Genomic DNA, 24,220 nt, shown 5'->3' on the forward strand with positions numbered 1-24,220 from the left:
CAGGGCAGCTGCAGCAGGAACTGGGGAGGTGGAAGGGGAAGTTAGGCAGGCAGGAAGGAGGCCAGGTCAGAAGCGACTGCAGGGCCAGCACCAATTCCTGGGGGTACACTGTGGCCCTCTGAGAGCTCCTGCTTCCTAAGCTAGGGTAGGTCCAGTCAACGGCATGACTACATGGAATAAGCAGCAAATAGACACTGGTTGCCAGTGAGGACACCAGGCCTCCGTGGCCTGGCCATCAGTGGCTAACTCCTGCTGTGATCACCTACAACTGCTTCTCTGCAATCCCACCGCAAGGAGGGAGAAGAGCCGTCTCTCGGAGTTCCTTCCCTCCCTGTCCTTCCCTGGTTCCCAGACACCCTGCCTTCTGGGAGGATGCCAGAGAGCTCCATGTGGGGACTCACACATGCCTGCGGGGGCGACCAGGGCTGGCACCCACTGTCCCTTCCTCAGCCTGGCAGATGGGGAGGGCCAACCCCCAGGGATCCTGGAATGCACATGACATTGGCCTGGAGTGGAGGACCAGTGAGCAGTTTGCTGGGGCTGCAGTAGGTGACAGCAGCCTGATGGCATTTGTTGGTTTTGACATCAGTGCTCCTCCCAGGGCCCACTTTTTTCTCCCCTCCCTGTGGCCACCAGATCTTGATCCTTAACATCCCCTGAATGTGCTCGTCTGTGCCCCACGTTCTGGTTCTTTCTGTCCTCTTTCTGTCCTGTCCGTAGACCTTTGCTTTCTTTCCCTAGGACCTCATCCCCACCAGACAAGAGCCCAGGAATGCAGAAGAAGGGAGGGTAAATTCCTCCTGCTGGTCAGCTTCTGAGCCACACCCACCCTCTGAAGGATGCTCACGGCCCATTTAGGAAAAGAGGAATCATGCTGGCACCCCTGAGATTTGTGAGAGAGCAAACAGGGCGCTTGCTTGGCCTCCAACGGTACAGACATAGATATCCCTGTGCTCCATCTCTCCTCCCCTTCATCTCGTCCTGTTGCGATTTCCTTGAACGCACTCCAGCTGGTTGACTTCTTTCGCTTGGGCCCCTCCTCCGCCTGGCGTCCAGATCAGTGGGGTGGCTGGAAACGCTTTGCTTGGAATTGTCTGTGGCCTTTTTACAGCCACTTTCAATCTTTACTGCTGCCCAGGCCACCCACTTAAAGGCCAGGGCAGGAGGTTAGGATACGTGGGTACTGCCTCCCAACGCTCCCCATGACCTTGGGAAAGTCCAGGTGCCACGCATGCTTAGCCACCTGTGGGACGGATGACCTTAGAGGCTTCACACAGAATTCCATGACCGCTGTGGGACTGTGCAGCCCTGAGGCCCCAGCGCTGAGATTTGGCAAGGCTCTGCCCAGAGGAGACTTTGGGGAGCAACATCATGGGAATGCTGGCAGCACTTTGAAGTCACCTGGGAAATGGTAGCACCCCAGGACTCACCAACTTTACATCCTGAGCTCTGAGGCCATCACGGTCCAGAAGGAGATGGCTTTCGCCAGGTCAGCGCTCTGTTACAAGAAGACAGCCGTCCATAGAGTCTGTGGGATACCTGCTCGGGGAGCCCCTAAATACCCCAGGGTACTGGGCCACAGGGCAATGAAGCAGTGACACCCAGCGCCTCAGGTGGGGGCTGCCACAGAGTTACCTCCTCCATTCAGCTCAGCCACCAAAACACAGAAACACCTGCTTTCTTATTCAGCAGAATTGAAAAATAAAACGAATCCAAGTTTCCAAACACAGGGGACAAATTAAATAAATATGTAGATCCACCAAGTGAAATATCCAGCCATTAAAAATCATGCTGCGACCCTCTGTTGATGGAGCCTGCAGGGAACCTCATTCTCATATGTCTGTATTGATGGTACACTTTGGTATGACCCCATATGGGTCACGTATGCAAAAGGGTCACACAAATTAGCCTATGGGGGTTATTTGGCCCTGCATTAATATTATATTTAGGCTCAAGCGTGTTTATTTACATTTAATATATTTAGGTTCAACCCATTGCAGTTATTTATAAGAGAAAATTTGGCAAGGAAATTAAATAAGTTTAGATAACCAATTCACTGGAATGATATGTATCTCTAGAAAAAGAGTGAGAATGTTCTCTAAGATCTCCAAGAAACTAGCCAGGAGATACTGAAAAGTACAGAGTTGTATGTATAATATAGGTTTATAGCTACAAAAGGAAGGAAAAACAAGAACACATATTCATATTCATTCATATATATTTGTTTAGATCTAAAGCATCAGGGCAAACAATAACAGTGGGTACCTGTGTGACAGTGGTGGGTGTGGTAGGTGGAACCTACAGGTGAGAGGCAGCTATAGGAAGAATTCTCACTATGCAGATGGACAGATAGAGATGGACATTGATAGACAGATAGATGTAAAATAAAGTTCATGCTGTATTGAGGCATTATTTACCTCAATACCATTAAAATACATGCTTTATTTACCTCAGTATTGTTGATACATATTAATATATATTGATCAGTTATATATATCAGTATATATATTATTGACATATGTATCAATACTACTGTGGTAAATAACACCTCAGTAAAGTTTATACATATAAACTTATATATATAATTATCTGTTTTACAGATACACTCATGTCTGTGTATATGTGTGTGTGCACATGCACGTGTTTTTTGAAGCCATGTGAATATGTTACCTATACAGAAATTTTTAATAGTCAAAAGATTAGTTAAGTGGCACATGCAAAGAATCTTACTAAAAAAGAAAGGAGCAAAATAATGTGTGTGTGGGTACGTGCACAGAGAATGGTTTGATTCTGCTAAATAATTAAATAAGTACATAAAAAAGATTAGAAGGCAGAAAGCTAAAATGTTAACAGTGTTTTCTCTGGGTGATGGGATGGTAGATAATTTATGTGTTTGTGAGCTTTTCTGTATTTCAACAAATTTTCTACTGTGAATATAAATTACTTTTGCAACCAGGAAAAGAAAAACACAATGTTATTAGAAGGAAAAAAAATCCTTCCCATTCACTTTCTCCCAGGCCTTTACCTCTCTGTTATGGAAAGATAGCATCCCAGTCCACAAATGGGGAAGAGGAGGGGAGCCTGTCTCTCTCCCCTGTATAAAGCTGATCACAGCCTCCAGAGAACTGCAGATCCCCAGTAAATACCAGTCAGTTTTGGAGACCTCGAGATCAGTCTCTATGGCAACCTGACAAGGGCATGACTCTGTATGCGCTCTGCCTGGGCAGGGAAAGGGCCCAGCAGGAAGCACGCCTGCCTCCAGCAGCCCGAGGTTGCCGAAGGACCATGCACTGTATTTAGCTATGCGGCAATGAGATCAGCCTCCCCGAGGCTCCAAGAGACAGATGTCTAAACAATGGGACACTGCAAGTCTTAACCGTTCATCCAGAGTATGCAGTTCCCAGACTGCCATTCCTATGCACACAGCTGCAAACAGATGTCACGATTCAGTAGGTCTAAGAACTACATTTAAGAATGAGGTGTCCTTCCTCTACGCTTACCTCATGCATAATCTCATCATATTGCTTCAAAGTTAACTCACTAGGTGGCACCAGGTCTGTTCCTTGTATTCGTAGGACCTGGGACAAGAGGATAGTTAGAAGCCCACATCTCAGTGTCCAAAGACTTGGAAATGAACAATTAAGCTAACACACTCTGGTCCTGTTAAATGTATTTTCAGAAGGACCTGAAGGGCCAGGCATGAATTTAGGTGTCTCACCATCCTTGGAGTTGTGAGTTGGAACGTGTAGTGCCAGAGACCTGACCCCAGCCTGCTCCCCTTCTCAGTCGCACAGCTAAAGGGGCTTCCTGTATATACACCTGCACACCTAGCCTGAAGCATCCTTCTGCCCACAAACAGCAGCCCCTTGACAAACCCTCGGCAGAACCTAGCAGTGCACACCCTTGTAGGGCAGCCCACCCTCAGCAGACAGGCCGACAGGGAGGCCTGCGTGTGTCCTGGAGGTGGGCTAAGAGCCGTTCAGGAAGGGAGCTCTGCTTCAGGCCCTGGAACATCATCCAGAAGGGGGTGGGGCCTGGGCTCCAGGGGGTCACTTCCCATGGCCCTTGGGCTCCTGTCAGCTGAAGGAGAGCCTTGAAAAGTATGGAGCCCCTCTTGCCCAAGACTAAGGGTGTCTGACAGTAATCCCTGTAGGCTGGGTTTCTCACCCTGGGCACTACTGGCATTTGGGGCCAGATAACTCTTTGTTTTGGAGGCTGTCAATAGCATCCATCCTGAGTTGTGTCAACCAAAACCGTTTCCTCTACAAGTCACTCCCAGTTGAGGACCACTGCACTGGACTATGAAGTTCTTGAGGGCAGAAAAATCTACCACTTCACATAATGGTAGAGTGAGTGGGCACAGAGCAGGTGCCTGATAAATACTCAAAGGCCGAATCAACAAATCAATATCTGCTCATGATCTCAGAGGCATTCTTCAAACACTCTGTCCTCCTGATGAGGATTGTGAAGTACAGGTGACAAAGAGCTTCTCAGAACAAGCTGAGAGCAGTTCTTGATCCCTGGGACATAAACAATAAATCCAGAGCACAAAGGTGAGAACGATAGGAGGCAGGAACCCTGGCATGCCCCCAGCACTCCCCGATCGGACAGTTCCCTCTGCTGGAGCGTGCAGTTAACCCAAGGCAGCGCCCGCAGATGCTCTGTGTCCTGTAGTCCAGTCTCCCCCAAGATAGAATGAGGGAGGGACTGGGGTCTCTAAACTTCAGCCGACACTCCTGTGGGGCCTGGTAGAAAACTGCTGAGCCCTGCATGTTCCTTAGACAAAGCCAAATGTGACACACAATGAGGGCTATGCAGCATGTGATGCGACTTCTGACCTGCAAGGTGCTGATCATAAATTTTCTTCATACACTGCCATTCATTCCTTTCGTTTTCACTGAAGGACTCTGTGAATCCTGTTAGTGAAGAGTCTCTTCAATCCACCAGTAATGTTTACTGCTACATCAAGTCCACGTTTCCCTCCCCACAGCAAGCAAACGTCTACCACTCAATTTTCTTTATAATAGATGAAATCCTTCTTGTAATTTCCCACATTCCTACCGACTGAGCACACCTGGTTCCTCTCAGCTGGGTTTGAGTCGGCCCTCGTGGGGCAGTCGGTGATGTTTGCATGAAGAAACAGGATTCTGGTGGAGCCCCGCACCTGGAGCACGGTGCCTGACTGGTGCCATTCACTGGCCCCAAGGGGACCCAGACTCGATTTCACAATCTGCTTGTGCCTGCATTTCCCCTAGAGCATCAGGTCCCCAAGTGTGGTCCAGAGACCCCTGGTGGCCCCAAAACCCTATCAGGAGAGCCATGTGTCAAAACTATTTTCCTAGGAATACTAAGATGTTTTATGTATTTTTTTTATTCTTGTTCTCTCACAGGTATACGTGGAGCTTATCCAGTGGCATTTTCCTCACGTGTGACGATGTCCTTGTCCTGATGGCTCAGTGGGATGTATGGGTGCTTGCCTGCTTAAGTACTTCTCAGCTCTAATTTCAATCATAGTAAATATACACAGCTAGAATCCACATAAGCAAAGCTCTTGGGAGTCTTTACAAGTTTGAAGAATTGGAAGAGGTCCCAAGACCAAAAAGTTTGAGAACTACTGCCATCGAGTGACCATGCTGGTCACACTCCTACATCACTGAGAGTAGAGAATGGAAGAAAATGCCTAAGACCTTTCTGAGAGGTAAAGTAAGTTACTGACTGTAAAAATAAGTACTTTTTCAGAGTTTTATAACAGGAGTGTCACTGTGACATTTTAGCTGCAAAATGCTGTCTAGGTTCTTTGAGGTAGCAAAAAACAAGGCTAGAAAAACAGCAAAAGTATTAATATTTTCAGTCAAACCAATACATCCTAAATACAATATTGCTTATTTGGAGATTTGCTGGTGGTCTGATTTGCAAATTGACTAGCCTCACCTCAACCCCTCCAACCTGTCCAAGAACTGGTTCCATATTATTTTTCTTGCCAAGAGTGTCCAAGATATGCAGAAACAATTGGAGAGGGTGACCAGAGCACATTTGTATTATTTGTGGAGAGGGATGGGAGGACTCAAGGGGACCCAGACTGAAGCTTGTAATTTTAAATTTAGCTACAATTTTAAGATTATCTGTGGATTTCAATTACTCATGCTATAGAATCAGGATGTGATGATAAGGCAAAAACATTTAACATCCTAACAATATCACTGACCAAAATAAATAGATGAGAGACTCTGTTCCCTCTAACTTTAACACCAATCCTTCCAGTACTTCTGATTGTCCCTTTTTTTCATTTCTTTACTTCCTTTTTCCCCCTTCGCATAACATCAATGCTACTTTCTCCCCTCCTATCACAAAGCAGGTATAAAGGCGTTTTGAACACGCATCCTGGGGGTGGGCTAAGAGCCATTTGAGCCCGTGCTCAGCATGCCCAGAAGAGGCATATGACAATCGCCTTCATTTTTCAGATGGAGATAATATCCACCTTCCCAGATCAACATAGCCAATTGGTAGCGAGGTCAAAACTGAGATGCTTCCTGCCCATACTGGGGTGCAGGTCCCCTGAGTCCTTGTTTGAAGAGGTGCAGGCTGGAAGCGGGTAGGGGTGGAAAAAGGTGGTGAAAGGCAAGCTGGAGGCCCTTTAGGAGAAAGAGAACGCCTGCTTTTTGCAGCAGTCATTTCCAGAAGTTGCCTCTCCCCCAACACCCATGTCAAAGGATGTGTTTTTTGAATCAGAATAATAGTAGTAATAATAATAATAGTAACTTAAGGAGTGGTCAGTAGCATATCACCGACAAGAAAAGTGTTACCAGTTTGAGGTTGGGGCAGTTAAATAATGGAACACGAACTATCATTTTCTGCTGGTCACATCTCTACAGCCTGTTTCCATCTTCTGTGCTATAAATAATTCAGTTTTCTTTTTTCTTAAATATCACAAAACCAAAGCAGAGTCTTTATGTGAAGGATTCTGCTGTGTCCCTGTCTCCCTCCTCCTCTCCCTCCCCAGCCAGCCCAGGCACCTCCCAGAGAACAGCCCCTCAAGCTTGCGCATTTACTCTTTGACATTTCAGACTATTTGTTAGGTAGAGCTGCCTTCTCGAGATCAAAGTCAGAAAATCTTGCCGAGAACTCCTGCTTGGCCCTGTCCAACTGTGGCAGAGAGGGTCTATTAACCCCCATGCATCTGCTTCCTTCTACACGCAGAGAAATCCACCAACCCTCACTCAGAAGGGCAGCCAGCCCTCCCTCCCTCCGACCACCCTCACCTTACTTCCAAGTCTCCCGGCACGTTAGGAGGGAGCAAGAGTCACTCTTCCCACGTGATACACCAAGACACAGCAGAGAGAGATTAAATGAACCAAAGAACCAGAAGATGTCCCCCACTAGGAGACAGTAGTGATTCAGGGGGACATAGCATGTGGGCACCTGTCAAGGCAGGGTCTTTTATCTGAGGATCAGCAATCTCAGGACAAATATGGAACAAGGAAAAGTAACTTACCCCAAGCCATTTTGCTAGTGGAAGTGCTGAGACCAGGCTCCAGGTCTTCATTTCTGTGGACTACCACTAGTGGATGTCACCTCCGCCAGCCTGGGAGGGTGGCCAGATTGACTTAAGCTCTTATGTGCAATGACTTACCTTTTTCTTCTGAGCTATCACAGTGAATGTTCCCTCCTCTTTTTAAGGGTACCTCCCACTGGCTCCCAGAATCATCTGCACCTCTGTGCTAAGCAGGAGGTGCAGAAGAGGGGGACTGAGCCTACAGCCAGTCAGAGGAGGAAGGGTGTGGCTGCCCATCTTGAGATAAGAAGGCTGGTGGCTGATGAACACATTCTGCTTGGTTCCTCTTTAAAAAGCTTCTGACCATACCACCATCCAGTGTCACCAAGCATTCTACATTCAGTGTGACAGAGGGAATGGTAGAATACAGGTTTATTTAAAGCAGGACTTAGTGCCTTTAATATCCTAAGATGCATTGAGAATCTATAAGAGGTTGGCTATACCATGCAACATTCTCCAAGGTTACATGATGGGCTCTTAGCATCTCGTGAGTCTAAACAGATGCATTGCCGCAGCCAATGTAAAGGTGAGCGCTGGATCCTCACAACATCATAGATCTAATAACTGAAGCAAGAAGAAAAAGGTTCCCTGAAATTCGGGATTTGAATTCAGAGAGAACCGTATTTCAGACACGGAAGCTTTGCCCAGAAAACGGATCAATTTATGTGACACGATAGTTGGTCAAGTGGTTGACCCACTAAAATGGCTAAGATGGGCAAAAATTTCATCCTGAAAATGCACAGTGGGGCTATTCTGGTCTTCTTAACGATGAGATTGGCCATTTGCATCAGAGGTGCTACACAGCAATTGCCTGTTATGGTAAGAAAAGATGCCAAATTGACAGCTATAGAGATTGAACGCTTCCATGAGTCATTCAAACAGGGGCTCAGAATTTAAATTCTCCCTGAAAGGACATTCCCAGAATATGTTGTTCTATATTCGTGATGCCTTCTTTGTTCCCTACTGACTGTGGGAAAGAACAGACTCAAGTCCTCACTGGCTGGCTGTGCATCTGGCTCCAGTGGAGAGCTGTGCCCCTCAGATGGGAGCAACCAGGGGGAGTCACAGATCCACGGATCCCACGCAGCCAGGTCGGGCTTTCAGAGACAAGCTTTGAGATTTCCTCTCAGGCTCTCTGTCATATGTGTTTCCTCCCAGAATTAACAGCAGGGGGATGCTGACACTTTGGTGTATATGTGATACATGGAGGCCGGACACAGTTCGCATCTAGCCTGTATTCTGGGCTTTTCCTTCTCCAAGATTCTATGTAGGAGGGCCCTGGGAGAGGCACCTCCATTGGTTGGCCCCCAGGACACAGACTTTAGGACATGCCCTTCTTGAGTACGGCAGCAGGGGGCAGATCTTGTCTGGCCAGAGCTGAGAAAAATGGAGTGAGAGAGTCTGTAGGTTCTGGGTCGCCTGTGTTATGGAATCTAAATCCTCTCCGCTTCAAACTCAAGGCTTCTCCATGGCATGGGCTCCTGACACACTCAAGAACCCAGCTGCATTAAGGAGAATATGGCCCTAGGCCTGCACAGCTGATAAGCCCCGCATCACAGACCACAGAGAGACCATTCCTCTGAGAGCAGCCAGGACCCCTTCCCCCAGCCCCATGCCCTCTCTTTCCCTGAGATGTCCATTTGGGATTCAAGATCATGTGACCTATGGCCAAGGGCCGTTGCAAGCCTCGCAGGGTAAAGAGCATTGTGTTGCAATTGTAAAACTGGATCACAAGGACCAAAACAGACGGAAGCTCTTGTGAGCATCAGAGAAGAGAGCAGGTGGCATCTCAGAGCTCTGTAGGAGGACCACCACCAGGCCACGTTTGGCAGCAATGAAGTCCCCTGAGTGGGGTTGGGCCTTTGCCCTTCTCACCTCAGGATGACCTTGGGGACAAAGGAGGAAGACTGCATCTTTTTAAGGGAAATAGGCCTGTTGCCCCAGTGGCAGAGCCAGGCTTCATTTTGCTGCACAGTAACAGCAGAGGGGTGGCAGAAATGGGAAAAGAGAGCTACCAGGGCAGCTGGTCTTCCCTGTCAGCCACCAAGGCCTTGGCATCACTTACCCATGCCAGGCTTGGTGCGGGAGTCGGAGCTGACATGATGCTCTGTCCCTCAAACCTGGATGAAGCCACAGGTCAGAGGCCACAGCGATGGAACTCATACCTTTGGAAAGCCTAACTTTTTGGTCTTTGAACCCTCTCCACAGCTGAGCTGGGAGTTGACCAGCAAACCCCCCTCCCCCAAACTCTCAGACAGCCCTTGCCATTGCTCGTAGACATGGGTGAAGTGGGAATTGCTCAGGATCTGTGCCTCTCAGAAAAGCCAGGCTCCATTCTTCTCGTCTCATGCCACACGCCCCTCTCTCTACCCTTGCTGCGTCAGGCAGGTTCGTCTACCTCAGGCCTTGAGCAGCTCCTGTCTGCAGAGGGTCATGGAAACACTGTGATCCTGAGAAGGCCAGGCAGTGTCCAGTGCCATGCAGTCAACTCACACCACCCCCGTTCTCTGGGCCTGCAAGTTTCAGCAAAGCCCTCCACCAGGACCTCTCTCCAGCTCTGGCTGTCCTCCTGGAATTTGCTAATCCCTTCTTCCCTTCTATGCCAAATAGTTTCAAATTCCTTCCAAAACTGGACCTTCCCAGACCTGGTCCTGCTGTGGGCTGGAGGCCTTTAGTGCTGAATCTGAGCCGGCAGCATCCACTGTCCTGTGGGCTCTGTGCTCGGGGAGCCTCCTGCTTTACTTCTTTCTCTTTTGCAGGAGCCTGCTCACCCATCAAGGCAAGCCCCTGGTATCTTCCTCTTCACCCCACTTCTCACCACCCCTGAGCCCAGGGCACACAGAACACCAGAGCAGCACGCTCACATCCACCCGGAGGCAGGGCCAGCCTTCTCAGGGACATGAGATGTTTTGGGACAGGAACACAAGTGCCCTCATGGAAAAGGACAAAATACAAAGGCCTGGACCTCATCCCCCTGCTGCAACCTCCCTGAGAAAGCAGAGCTTAATCCCAGCAGGTGGAAACTGGGTGCCTTCGTGGGAGTCTGACCCACAAAGCCGAAGGAACTGGGATTAAATTCCTACACAAATAAACCTCAGGATCCCGAATTTCTGAAATATCCCAAAAGCAGATGTGTGACCTTATTTCCTTCTGTGTCTTCCAACTTACTTTTGAGTTCGAGCGAGGCTGACAGCTGAGTCTTACTTAGCTCTGGTATATGATGTCAGATGGAGGCCGAGGTTTCCTCGGGAGGTGGGAAGTGCAGGGGGCAGTTACAGGATTTCTAAAGGTGAAATGCAGGGCCAGAGCCATAGCCAAGGAAACCTGGGCTGCAGGCGGCTTTGCCCACATCGACCAGCCTTGCAGAGCAGGAATGCAATGGGCGGGTAGAGCTGGGCAGGGGAGCAGCACAATCTCGGGCCCCCAGGAACAGTCTGGCTGCAAACTCTCCTGGCTGCCCTGTCCTCTCTCCACTGTCACGCTGAAGAGCTTTCCCTCCCTTCCCATCCCTCCCCAAGCAGCCAGCATCCACCACCCTCCCCACTCCCTGCCCGCCCTCCAGCTACCCTCGTCCGCTCTCCCTTTCACAGTCACTCGGGCAGCATGTATGCGTCTTGCTGGATCTCAGAGAATGAAGGGCCTCTGCCTGCTCCACATCAGTTAGGAAAACTACACAATGAAGTTGCCCTGCACCGATGGGCACAGCTCTTGTGCTGTCTCCATGGCATCGAATCCTCCCTGGCACCTCGCTGCTGTCTCTGACATGCGTGAGCCTCTGGTCATGCCTGGGCTTGACCTGCAGGAATGGGGCCGAACCAGGACAGGTGTTGCAGCCGGTCACACATGTGTGAGGTCACACCTGTCACTGGGGAGGTGGAGGTGAGGATGAGGCTGCTGGGAGGTTGCCCACAGAAAGGAATTCCCACACAGGAGGGGCGAGACAGGGCAGCCCAGAGGCAGCTTTTTGTTCTTTCCTGGGGTGAGAAGCACATGGCTGAGCTTCCACACACCAGGAGGTCCCAGAGTTGGGGGAAGAAAGTTCAAATTGGGGTAGGAAAGTCAGGCAAGGCATTCCTACCTCCCATTACCTTCCTGTCTGAATCTGCTCACACCTGCCCAGACCTGGGCAGCCTCACGGACCATCCTGAAGGTCAGGTGTGTCTCACCCAGCAAGTCCTCCCCAACATCAAAGACGCCACTGCTGTCTGCTTGGGAATCTCACCAACTGCAAGCCGGGTAGTAATCAACCTTAGATCTAAGACCAACCGTACTTTCAGGTACCCAGGATCCCTAAATGCTAGAGTGGGTGAGAAGAGAACATTGCAGACACTTGTTCTCAGGCAGTCTTTAAAACCACCCTGCTCCGGTGGTTCTGGAAGGAAGTGAGGGATGGCATCCAGCCCCAAGACCCCTGAGAGACTTCTTCATCTGGGAGTGGGGGCAGCGGGGATGGTGACTGTGCAGCCCCCAGGACTGCAGCCCTCCAGGAACAGAAGCCGGGATGCTGTACAGGGCAGCAGAGAGGCCAAGGGCACTCTGACGTCCAGGAGAGCTCGGGTCCACATTGGTTCTGCTAGTCGCAGGCTGTGAACACCCGGGCTAGTTTTTGACTCTTTCGGGCCTTGGCTTCTTCCTGGGCAAAATACGCCTGCCTCTGAGTAAGCGCTTCGTAAGTTCCACATAACAAGGATTATTAATGAGTCACGGGTGAACCCATTCTTTGAAACCTGGCAAACAGTCCCCAATTCTGGCTGCATCACCCTGATGAAAGACTCAGGTCCTCTCCGACCATGTCCCTGGAAGGCCCTGCACCTGTTTCCACCACTGTCCTACATGGTGGGTTCCCCAGTCTCCAAGATTCAGTGAAGACGGTTCAGAACCACCGCCCTTCACCCTCCCCACCAAATGGAGACCTAAGAGTGCCTGGTAAGCACACCGGACTCACGGCCTGTGTCAGCGGAGAACCCGTGACACAGCGCCAGAAGGTAAGCCTGAGCCCAAGAAAGCCGCTGTGACATCCTGTGGGTGAGACTCCAGACCCAGAAGGCCAGGGAGCTGCGGGTCTGGCTGGTTCCCTGAGCCTCCGGGCACGGAACCCTTCCACACGAGCGTCCTTCTGTGCTGAGCCCAGGTCTGTCCTGCACTCTGGATGCCATTTAGCCCCACGGGCTCTGCCTTCTCCACAGGCTCTCACACTGGACTAAAGGCCATGGCACTTCAGGGCCGAGTAGGAAAACACAGAAAACAGAGTCCTGGACAGTAGACATTGCCCTGCATTCTCCGTGAGTCCCCGTCCCACCTGGCAGCTTTTCCATGCTTCCACCATCTGCCGTAGCCTCTTCCCCTGCTATTTCAGACCTTCTCCACTCTCCCCAAAGCTTCACACTCACAGCACTCGGCCTTGCCTTACACTTTATAGGCAAAACAGAAGCCACCAGACAAGAACGCCTTTCCTTCCTTATCTCCAGATACAATGGACGAATCTTTCCTCTTGTCTCAGATACAATGGATGAACTCCACATGGCTGATGCCCTCCTCCTGAGCTGTGAGCTTTTGCCTCTCATCTTCTCAGGGGCGTTTCTGTTCATGCATCAACAGGCTCTTTGCATCAGGACGAGCAAAGCTCAAATCTCTGTTAATAAAAACGAAAGTTTCCCCTTGCACCCATGCATCCCCATGGTCCTAAGGACAATTCCAGCTCTTGGGGCATCCCTGTTCCAACCCCAGAACCACTGAGAACCCCCTAGCCAGGCCGCTCTAGGGAAGAGGTGTATCATCAAGGAGTGCCCCCTGTCGGCATTGCTTTCTGCTGGTCACAGGCTGTGAAACCCGGGCTAGTTATTGAATCTTTCTGAGCCTCAGCTTCCTCATGGGCAAAAAGTGCCTCTCACTAGGTGCTGGGACAACCCCTAGCCGGCCACTCTAGGGAAGAGGAAAGTCCATTTGGGTTGGGGATGGGGGGTTCAAACCAAATCACACTTAAAGAGGAGACTGAGTAAAAGTAGGTAGACAAAATACCACCCCAAGCCTGGTCAGTCCTCCGCCGGACTTCTACCTTAAGCTCACCCAACTTACTCTCCCTGCGTCTCCTTTACTTGCTGAGTAAGCAAGCTCCATCAAAGCCTTCTGGGCCCAATGAAGGGTTCAAATCCAACCGGGAACTCTTCCCCAGCCCCTGTCCCTGTTTTTGCTCCCTCATACAGAGTCCCTACCTGCTAACAGGGAGATACTGTGAGTTACTGAAGGCATTTCTAGCTGGGTCAGGGCCCAGGAACCCCGGGGGCAGCATTCTGCTCTTGATAGGATCCCAGGGCTCTTTTGCCTGCCCCCTTCTGGCAGCCCGCGTGAGACTGGCCGTGAGAGTTTGGCCTCCCCAAGTACGTGTGTGTGTGTGTGTAGGGGGTGTTCCTGAATGCTCAGCAGACTGACCTGCAGGTCCAGAGCTCCTCTTCCCCCGGACAAGGTCACTTCCCCAAGATCCGCAGGGAAGATACCACTCCACTCCATCTGAGGGAAATTCCCACTGGTTTGCTGGTGCACCAGAGATGAAGGGTCCCTCAACCCTACTCGCAAATCCCCTCATGCGTCAGCTCTGAAGAGAGGGTCTCTGTAAGTCACAGCTGCTCAAACAGCACAGTCTCACAGCCACCAAGGTTCTCAATGGCCTGAGTCATGTCTGGAGGTGTCAGGTTTGAATCTGGCCTCTGCCTCTTGTGCTGTGTGCCCCTGGGAGACCCATTGAACCTCTCTGTATCTCTAATTCCTTCTTCAGTAGGATGAGGAAACACTTCCCTAGATGGACTTGACCTGTCTGGAGGGATCTCAATGAAAGCAAACAGTGGAACTGACTGTAAACAGCTTTCTTTGAAGACTGAGGTCTGAGTGAAGAAACACCTTTAAAAGTAACCGTAAAATAGGAAAACAAAAATGTGGGCAGTCTGGAATTCCTGTATCATTAATATTCTTTGCAAAATTGCCAAATAAGAGGTCTGATCCAGTCATTTCATTAGAAAATAAAGTGTTTATTAAGAAACTATACACTGAACACTCCTATTAAGTCTCTGTGGAAACACAACGCCCCATTGTCATAGCACAAGGTGAGGAAAATGGCAGGATAGGAGATGCTGGGATGGATGGAGCCTCGGAGGCTGGAAATGAGGTAATGATTTACAATAATTAAAAAGCATCATCCTCAAGCTTACTCCTTAAAGCCACACTCAGGAGGCGGCCCTGGCCCAAAGGGTCAGCAGGACATGATGGGGGACAGCCTGGCGGGAAGCACTGGGGAGCAGGATGGTGGGGAGCTGGGAGGGGCTGAAGAAACACACACCTCAAGGCCCTGGAGAGAACCTGAAACTCTGGGGATTCAGCTGCCTGGGAGGTCACCCAGATATGGGGCAAGAACTTGGAAAAAGTTTTGTTTTTAAACCCCATGGAGGTATCCGCAGATTCAGGCTGAGGACCTGGCATGAAGAACCACCATCCACAGGACCCAGGAAGGAAAATCCTAAGTGGGGATCTTAATTCCCATGTAAATTTGCCAGAGGCAGAGAATCTGCTATCTATAGTCGTGCGACTCCACTCCAAAACTTAGCAGGTTAAGAACCACCACCGTTCAGTGCTAAGAGCCACCCGTGGGAGGCCCCCTGCTCCAGCCTGGGCTGACCTCCCACGACGGAGGCACCATGGGTTGCGGGGAGCAGGCCGAGCCCGAAGGGCACTGAGCCAACATGGCCACAGACCTGGGAGCAGTTCAGGCCCCGCCGCTGTGCCTGTCCTGTCGGAGCAGGCGAAGGCATCCCCCGCTCTCTCCCCAGTGGATTAGCTGAAAACAGGGGACACAAACCCCGTCTTTGGGAGAGGGTGGCCCCGGAGTAAGGCATGGGTCAAAGCAAGCAAAGTGAACACATACATTGACCAGAGAATAGGATGACACTTCCATTGGTGCCGCGAGAGGGGCTGGAGGAGGCCAAGTCTTACTTCTCTCCCCCTTCAGTTCGTCTTGGCCTTGAAATGGTGATTCCATTGGTTCCGAAAGTTCTCGGAGTCAAGAATAAGTGAAAGTGGGGGGAAGAGATCCTGGGATCACGGACGAGCAGGAAGGGCCTCAGTGCCTGATTCCCTCGGTCCCTTGTGGTCCTAGAGGCACGGTCAGTTCACAGGCAGGATCTCCCGCAGCCAAAGCTTGTCGGAACTGCAGCTCTAGGGGCCAAGGAGCAGCCCTGGAGAAATCCTCCTCTCCAGGGAGTTTTCTAACATCACACTCACTGTGAGCCGTTCCAGAGAGAAGAGGGAGTAGGGGTGATGTGTGTCCAAAAAAAACCTATGGTTTTCTCCACCAAAACAAATACAGACAATGATTGGTTTCCATTCTTTTCCTCTGAGCCCTAATCTGGTGCCAACACTTGAGCCTGGCTCCCCCCTCCTCTCACCACGCCGTCTCCACCTCCGCTTAGAGGCTCTTCCCCACTGGAGGCTGCAGGGCGATGAGGTCGCTAAGAGAGCCTGGTGTCCGAGGGAGAGCCAGGGAGACCCCATGCTTCCAAGCAGGGCAAGTGAGGCCAGAGCCCGGCTGGACCTCATCAGCTTTCTTGTGCTGGCTGGGTTGTTTTTGGAAAGCCAGAGAATGTCTAGTGGGTGTAAAAGATGCCTCCTGGTGCACAGGTGTTTAATTCTCTTTATTGGCTCTAAAGATGGGTGGCAGGGGCTGCCTCAGAGGCCAGAAGAAGAGGAGCACAGTGCTGACTGGAGGGAAGGGGCAGCCTGCCCGTGGTGGACGGGGAAACACCGGGCTGGGTGGTGGAAAGGGTGTGGGGGGCACCGGTGGTTCATGCAGTTTCTACTTAGCATTCCCGGATCCAAAGACAACGGGGCCTAGAGCTCCCCCCCTCTCCGCCCGCTCTCAGAGGGCCCCGCCTACCAAGGTGACATCAGAACATGGAGGCTTAAAAGAAGTTTTTAAAAGCCATGAAGTCCTTTGCTGAAATAAACATTGACATCCTCAACATAGATGCCTTGGTTAAGAGGCTTGGAATGTCCAGGAAGGCTTATTGGATTCAACATAATTTCTCTGAAACCTATAAAAAAACAAAAACAGAAAAACAGAAAAAAGCAAAATAAAGTAAAAACCAAAATCCCCAAAGAGGATCCAAACTAGGAGGTGAAACAGAGAGGGGGCTCAAAAGGGGGGAAGAGCTGGAGATATGGACACAGGTGTATTGGGAACGGCGAAGCGAACTGTGAGTGAGAGGCAGGGACAGGAGGAGGGGTTGACCTAAAGCCAAGCACGGCCAGAGACACTGGGACCCCTCCGTTTTGATGCTGCCTCCACTGAACCGAGGAAGGGAAGTGAGCAAATATTTGGGGGCTGGGACTTGGACCGTCACAGATGAGTGGGAATAGCCTCATCTAAGTGGGGGGGGGGCCCTGCTGATAAGCTAACAGGTGGGAAAGGGGTTTAACCACAAGGGTCACTGAGGGGCAAAGGGGTGAGAGGAGAACGCTTTCTCAGAACGGACATTCTTCAGGGACACCACGGGGCCATTGCTAATCTTAGAGGCTGGAACTGTATGGTCCACCTTTGACCCCACCCGGGAGTGGGGGGGCTGTATTTCTAAGCCTACAAGCTCTCTGTCATTGACTTTTCACCAGGTCAGTGGAAGGGTCAGGAAATGATAGCTCATCTCTCAGCCTTCTCATAATTCCAAGTGCTATGGGGAAAGGAATTACCCTGGAGGAGTGACATTGTGGCCGCCAGGCCAAGGGCTGCCCCAAGTAAGGAGCCCTTCCATGACTGCTCAGCGACTTTCTGGCCACACTGTCATGGACTGAATTAGGATGTCCACAGATGTCGGGTGTTCCCCATCACACCTCCAGAACAAGGTTTCTCAATCGACACCAGATTACAATAATGTCACAAAATAATGTCTGTAAAGTGTGCAAACAAGACAGGACCAAGCCTACCTTTTGATATGAGCTACGTGCAGGCATGTGAAGGGCATAATGAGCAGCTGGATGTTGGGGGGACATGATGGAAAGAGACTGAGTTGGCTGCACGGAGACGGGCCTCTCCTCATTCCCAGGACATATTATGGTCCAAACTGAGTTAAGTCGTCCTGGATGTTGGGAGTCCTCCATCTGCAGGGAGTGGGGTCAGATAGGTGAAGATAGAGGGCACTTCCCTGTCTATAACATCATGTTTAGAGGGAGGCTCAATTTCAAAATGAGATGTTTCCATGATAGGTTCCCTCTGCTAACATGGGGCAAGGGCTCCCTTGGGTGGAGGCAGAAGGGAAGGAAGCCATTGGTCTGGGCAGCCTGCCAGGAGGTCTGTGACACCACTGCTTCTCTCCAAGCCACGTTCCCTCTCTTGACCGTCTCACACCTCTCACCTGGGCCCTATGACGTATGCTCCCTGGGAGACTCCTCTGAACGAAGGGATTTTAGAACCAATTCTACACCAGGAGCCTAGTCATCCCTTAGTCCTCTGGGATATATGGAGACTTCATGAGGTCTTAAAAGCTTAAGGATAAAAATTGGTGGCAGGGAGGGGTCTGTACTGCACACAAAGACGTCGAAGGAGGTAACTCACCATGTGACCTCGGGTAAGACACTTCCCCACTCTGGACCTCAGGTTCCTCATATACATAGTGAGTTGACGGGATGAGATGATCGCTACTGTCCTTCCAGTTTAATATCCCATGACTGTCTATGTTTGAAAAGACCCCTGGCAGAAAAGGCAGACACGGGGAAGTCAATGGTCAGTATTAAGCCCCAAGGACAAAAACATGGGGGAGTATTTTTCTTAAGTGCACAATGCCAGAAACAGAAATCCAGGTGTTCCCTGCTCCTGCCCTCACTTTACCTGTAGGGGCTTTACTTGGTTTATTGTATGCACAAAATCTACATACGTGGTCCTCTTGAGTATCACACAGTGGCATTAAAGAACTGGGCCTGGGAATCAGAGAAGACTGCCCACCCCCAGGAACTCCGCCCCGCCCTTTCCCTAACATGCTCGCCTCCCTTCCCTCCTTGGGCCAGAGCACCCTGACCTCATCCCGTTACTGCTACTCTGGATGCTATTTCCGGGGCTGGAAGGTGATTCTGGGGACTGGGGCCATGATCCTGCAGGTCCCCAGACCCTCTTTCAGGCCCGTTTTCTGCCATAGAAGAAACACAGCTCATTTCTGAGAGGGAAACAACTTAATAGGGGAAGATAAGGAGGAGACAAGAGGGGGTGTCAGGCCCCTTAACATCTCCCTGGCCTTAGGGCATAAGCGGTAGAAAGAACAGAAGCTGTGGTTGGTTCACTGCAGACCCCGAGACTACACCTCCTATGACAGTGATGTCAGTACAGCTAGAGAGTGAAATGGCCCTTGGAGGCCATGCAGCACCGTGGGCCCGGGAAGGCTCCATGTCGAATCCATTAAAAGCAGGGGCCAGGCCTGCCTAAGCGTCTGCCAAGGTCCCTGAAGCTGTGTCCATGAACATGAGCCCTTTCCCATATCAGCCGGGATCTGAAGCTTGTTTTCTCTGGAACCCTTTCCCAGGTGGAGCCTTCCCAAGATTCTAAATGCTGAATCCTGATGGTGTAAGAGGCACCACTCCAAAGCCTCCGGGAAGGGAAATGCATCTGCTGCACGCAGGGCAGGGAGGCCAGGGCCACCGTGGACACTGACTGGGAAAGGGCCGGAGGGGGGTGGCAGGAAGGACAGGGCAAACACACCTCCATAGAAGGCCTCGCCCACCTGTGGCCCACGGACCCCCAGGTCTAACCTTCTTCACCGTCTGTCAACAGCTTTCTCCAAAGTCATCTGGCACAAAGTTAGTTGTAGACCCTCAGGTTCAGAGAGAACCCGGTCTCTGGGGGACTGTGTAGGTACATGTTTCCTGGGAGGCGAACCAGAGGCTCTGGGCTCATCTGGGGAAGGGAGCAGAGCTGGGAAGGCAGCGATGGGGGGCAGGAGGGCTGAGCACCCATAGGACTGGATCACAGGCTCTGCTGCCAAGCCCGTTGGGCCAAAAGCAGGTTGTATCTTCAAAGGCAAGTCCTTCAGTATTCACCGCAGCAAGAGAAGGGCCGGCTGCTGTGGCTGGGCAATAGGACAGGTGGCCCAGACCTGCAAACCTCTGTTTTTCTGACCATCTCCCAGACCCTCTTCATCTCCCCCTCTCTGGGGTTTCACTCCAGCCCCATCCCTGCACTCTGGTCTTGAGAGATCAGGGCCACCACCTTCCGGCACCCGCCAGTGAGAACACCCCCTGTGCCTTCCAGCTTCATACCCTTCATCCCACTCTGGATCTCAAGGTCTCCCCTTCCATCCCTGCTGCTTCCTTTCGTTAGCTGACATGGTAATTTGACTACCTAACTCCAAAAAGTGGTTCAGGTTACGGCCTGGATAAAAGGCCCAGTACCAGATGGAGCTCTACTGGATTATTTTCCTCCAATATATTCATTCATCAACTTAAAATCCCTGTATCACAATGACACTTATCACTCACATAGCACAGGCTGTGAGCAAAGCACTTCATACTCAAGAGTGTGTTGAAATACATGGGGGTCCCGGTGCTGAGGTCGTGGGCAGCTTAGCAACAGAGAACGGGGTGCACAGAGCCCTTCAGATCCTTGTCCAGAGAGACAACTCCGCATCACCCTGGCCAGTGGGCATTCTCGCCACAGCCTCCCCACCTTGCGCCATGGGGTAGGAGGAGGTGAAATGTTTTGGGCCATACTGTGCGGAGATACGGCCTGAAGAAGGGTGCTTAAGCAATGCTCAGCTATGATAATCCGACCATCAGACGCATCACTGATCACTCCGGAATGCCGAGATCTACCTAAGTTAGTGACAGGGCTGGGCACTGCCTCCAGTTAACTCAGTCTCCCCCAGTATCTTTAAAAGGTTATGCTTAACTCCATTTTAGATGCGGGAAAACTAAGGCTCAATAATATATATGTTATACCAATTATACTAATATGTGTTATTATACCGATAACATATATACAGCAAGTTCACTTTGTGTCAGAGTCTGATATTGAACCAAGCTCTTTATAACTCAAAAGTCCTTATAATGAACATGGCAAGATGACTTCCTTGTGTTGAAAATCAATATCCAGGAAAAGGAGGCTGAAAAGGAGGTCAAAGCCACAGCGGTGGGGACGTTCTCCAGGCCAAGCAGGGCTTTCTGTCTGGCTCCTCCTGCAAGGCTAGACTTTTCTTTCCTGCCTAACTGCCACCTTAGCCAGGGAGATGAGCACCCCGTGCCTGGACACAGCCTCCCATGCAGCACACGCCGGGATAGGCCTGCCCCAGGCTGCCTCACTTTCTGCTGCCACTGGCCTGCCACAACCTCCACTCTCACAGTGGTTTGCAGGTACTAAGGGCCTCCAAGAAAGGCGTCCCAAACTCTACACACTGACTCCTTGGGTTCAATATTACTTCTGGGAGTTTAGCTTAAGAGAGATGAAAAGCAAACTGGAGGAAAGAGAGATAATATTGGGTTTGGAGAGAAGAGCAACTATTCAGAACATAGTCACACCCATAGCAAGAGTGTGAAGTATCTGGAATACCCCTGGAAGCCAAGCGTTCACCCAGAACTCTCTCCGGAGGCCACTACAGGAGCAGGAAGGGGCAGGAAAATGTATCAGGGCAAAGAAAAGCTCCCGCAGAGCCACCTCTTGCCTGTTTCCTCCCTCCGTGGTGACCTCCTCAAGGTCATGGGGATAAAGGTTCAAAGAATATGGATGTTACTTTACTTTATTCTATACCTTGGCCTCCTGGTGCGGCTACTGCTTTTTTCAATTTAAGTGCTTTCTTCTCCTGCCCTCAGATTCAATAGCAATGACCTAGGCGGGTGAGACCCAGACACCCAGGCTTGCAGACCATAAGCCAGCTTGCTCAAAACCCTTAGATCTTCTCCTGTGTTGCTCTGAGGTTGCCAATCTTAACCTATAGGTCATATGTGGCTCTTTTCAGCATAAATTAAAAAATAAAACTGCTGACGAAGTTGCCAACATGAAAATGTCCCCCTTTCCAGCTTCCCTTGGAGATGCAAGTGTTCTGGCTCTGCTGGGACAGCGACAAGCAGCTAGAGCAAGGCAGTGACCCCTCGGTGTAGACAGATTGCCATGTGCCCACACTCCCTCCGACCCTCCACTTATTGACAACACCCACACGGTTAGTCGTATCATTCAAGTTGAAACTTTACAACAAGCATAAAGCTGTGTGCTATGCTTATGTGTTACAATAAACATGGGCTGCATATTAGAGATTAGGGAAGTGCCATCTCACCGAGCCTTGGTGACTGTCCCTATAACAACAGATTGTGCTCCTTCGAGTCAGCGTTTAGAGTTACAAAGAAGTGACTAGAAACCTACATGAGAGGAACAGACATCTCAGAAAGGGGGAGAGAGTTTGGGTAAGAGGCCATTGTGTTCGAAACCAGGTTTCCAATAAGAAAACATGCTGGAGGCCACTTATGAAGCTACTGTTGGTGGAAAGGTGGCATTTGTGCCATCAGCTGGCTGACCACAGGTTGTCAAGAGCCATCTAGCAGGACTTTTTAATATAGCTGTTCTAGTTCACGGGGCATGATTTGACCCAAAGTGTTCTCCTATCCCTATAAGAGCAAACAAGCTACACAGGGTTCTGTAGTTCATGGAAACGTCCTTGGACCTGAAATGGCCCGGATGTACTTCATGAAGAAGAGTGTGGAGCTGAGACGCCCAACATCAAATGCAGCACCTCCTGCCTGCAAAGCCGCCTCAGTACTGCTGGCAAAATGAGATGCCTGGGCCCGGGGGCAAGTCCGGTTCCAGCTGCATTCGGGTGCTCTGAGGGAGGGGGCCGAGGCTGGGTGCACCTCAGGTGTGATTTACCTTATGGAATCATGCCCAGAGGAAGTGGGAGGGCATCTACACCCTGGGGAGATGAAAGTACAGGGAACACTGAGATTCGCCGATGAAAGTGAAAGGCTGTCCCTAAAAGAATCTCATAGGCTCTGACGACGCTTCCCTGGTGGGTATTGCAAGGTGGGTATTCCATTGGACCCAAATGGAGAAAGATGTGGCCTGGGAGCTTCACCCTTGGCGTGCTGACACTGTCCCAACAGCACGCTGACCTTGACTTTGAGGAGTGAAATGATAGTCCTGGAGAAAGGGAAATTCCATTCACTCCGCATAGAAATGGATGAAGTGACACCTTAATATCAAAATACTCCCGTAAGCCACAGAGTCAAATTAGTCACATGGCAAAACCTGTTCACCATTCTCAAAATTAACTACATAAGGGACAGTGTGTAATCCCCAAACATCTCCTATTGTTTAATTGAGAGGAGAGAGAGCCTCAGGCATTAATAACTTTTCTCTATTTCCATTCCTCTCCCTGCCTTTCAAATTCCCAATCTTTATATTCAGTATAAATTTTCCTTTCTTGATTCCTTTTTACTCTTTATGAATGTTTCAAATAGATGAAATATCAGAAGGTAAAGAGTATCAAAACCACGTGCCCACTGTCCAGCATTAACAATGTTAATATTTTGCTATCTTCTTTCCACATTTTTTGAAATAACACATCACAGTATGGTGGAGAACCCCTGAGAGTCCATCCGTGAGCATGTTCCCCCTCTTTCCCTCCACCAAAGAGTAACCCTTGGCCTGAAATAGGCGATTATCATTTCCGGGCGTCTTTTAATCATTTTGCTACATAGGTATATATCCATAAGCAAATTATAGTATTGTTTTCCCTTGGTTTAAACTTCAAAACAAGGGGTGTCTTCTAGATTTATTTGTGTTGATATACATTGCTCTTATTCATTAATTTTAACTGATGTAGTCCACTATGTGAATATGCCACAAATTATTTGCCTGTTCTGCCAACTGATGCTTATTTCCATTTTGTCATTATTCCAAAAAAAGTTACAAAGAATATTATTTCACAAGCCTCTTTCTGTGCAGGTGGGAGAGCTTCTCTAGAGCAGCAGCTGGCAAACTTTTTCCCGTAAAGGGTCAGATAATGAATATTTGAACCTTTATACAAATCATAGTGCCTCTGTTCCTACTAACTAAATTCTGCCACTGTAGTCTGAAAGCAGCCATAGACAACATGTAAACAAATGAACGTATTCCAATAAAACTTTATTTACAAAACAGTCAGGAGCCAGATTTGGTCCTGGGTCCACAGGCCGCCCTTTCTGACCTCTACTCTAGAGGCTTGTCACTCGAAGTGCGGAATGTGGACCAGCAGCAGCAGCGGGGAGTTTAGTAGAAGGGGAAAACCTCAGCCCCCACTGAACCAACATCTGCATCGTAACAAGCTCTTCAAAGAGGCAATTTCTGTGCACAGAAATATTTAAGAAGAATGGCTTTAGAGGATAACCCGATACCTTAGTGTATATAAATCCTTCACTGTATTGTTTAATGTTCCCCCAAACTGATGATACTAACTCATATTTCTATAATCACCAAATGGATGAACTTCTTACCCTTTAATCTTCATATCTAACAGTATGTGGTGTGGTAGACACTAGCTCCTCGTAGCTTTGGGTGCGTTTCCCTGATTACTGCTGAGGTGGCACAACATCTCAACTGGAGTTTCCTGTTCTGTGAACTCTCTCTTCATACCCTTTCCTCACTATGTGTGTATCTTACAATATATATATATATGCACACAA

General features: G+C 49.9%; 1 protein-coding gene and 2 long non-coding RNA genes across 3 annotated transcripts in view; 1 reads left to right on the plus strand and 2 right to left on the minus strand.

Moving 5' to 3' along the window:
• LOC130680903 (zinc finger protein 541-like) overlaps positions 1-24,220 on the plus strand; it is a 507,420-nt gene that overhangs the window by 107,574 nt on the left and 375,626 nt on the right. The gene's annotated exons all lie outside the window — the stretch shown is intronic.
• Positions 1-24,220, minus strand: part of LOC130680917 (uncharacterized) — a 477,927-nt gene that overhangs the window by 80,176 nt on the left and 373,531 nt on the right. The window lies entirely within an intron of this gene.
• The window catches only part of LOC130680919 (uncharacterized), a 29,419-nt gene continuing 19,692 nt past the window's right edge, over positions 14,494-24,220 (minus strand). Inside the window, exons 2-3 of the long non-coding RNA XR_008993953.1 lie at positions 18,144-18,278; positions 14,494-16,629 (exon numbers count right to left, since the gene is read on the minus strand). This is a non-coding gene — a long non-coding RNA (uncharacterized LOC130680919). The remainder of the gene's footprint in view (positions 16,630-18,143; positions 18,279-24,220) is intronic.

Source organism: Manis pentadactyla, chromosome 15 (genome assembly GCF_030020395.1).
Source record: "Manis pentadactyla isolate mManPen7 chromosome 15, mManPen7.hap1, whole genome shotgun sequence".
Taxonomy (NCBI): domain Eukaryota; kingdom Metazoa; phylum Chordata; class Mammalia; order Pholidota; family Manidae; genus Manis; species Manis pentadactyla.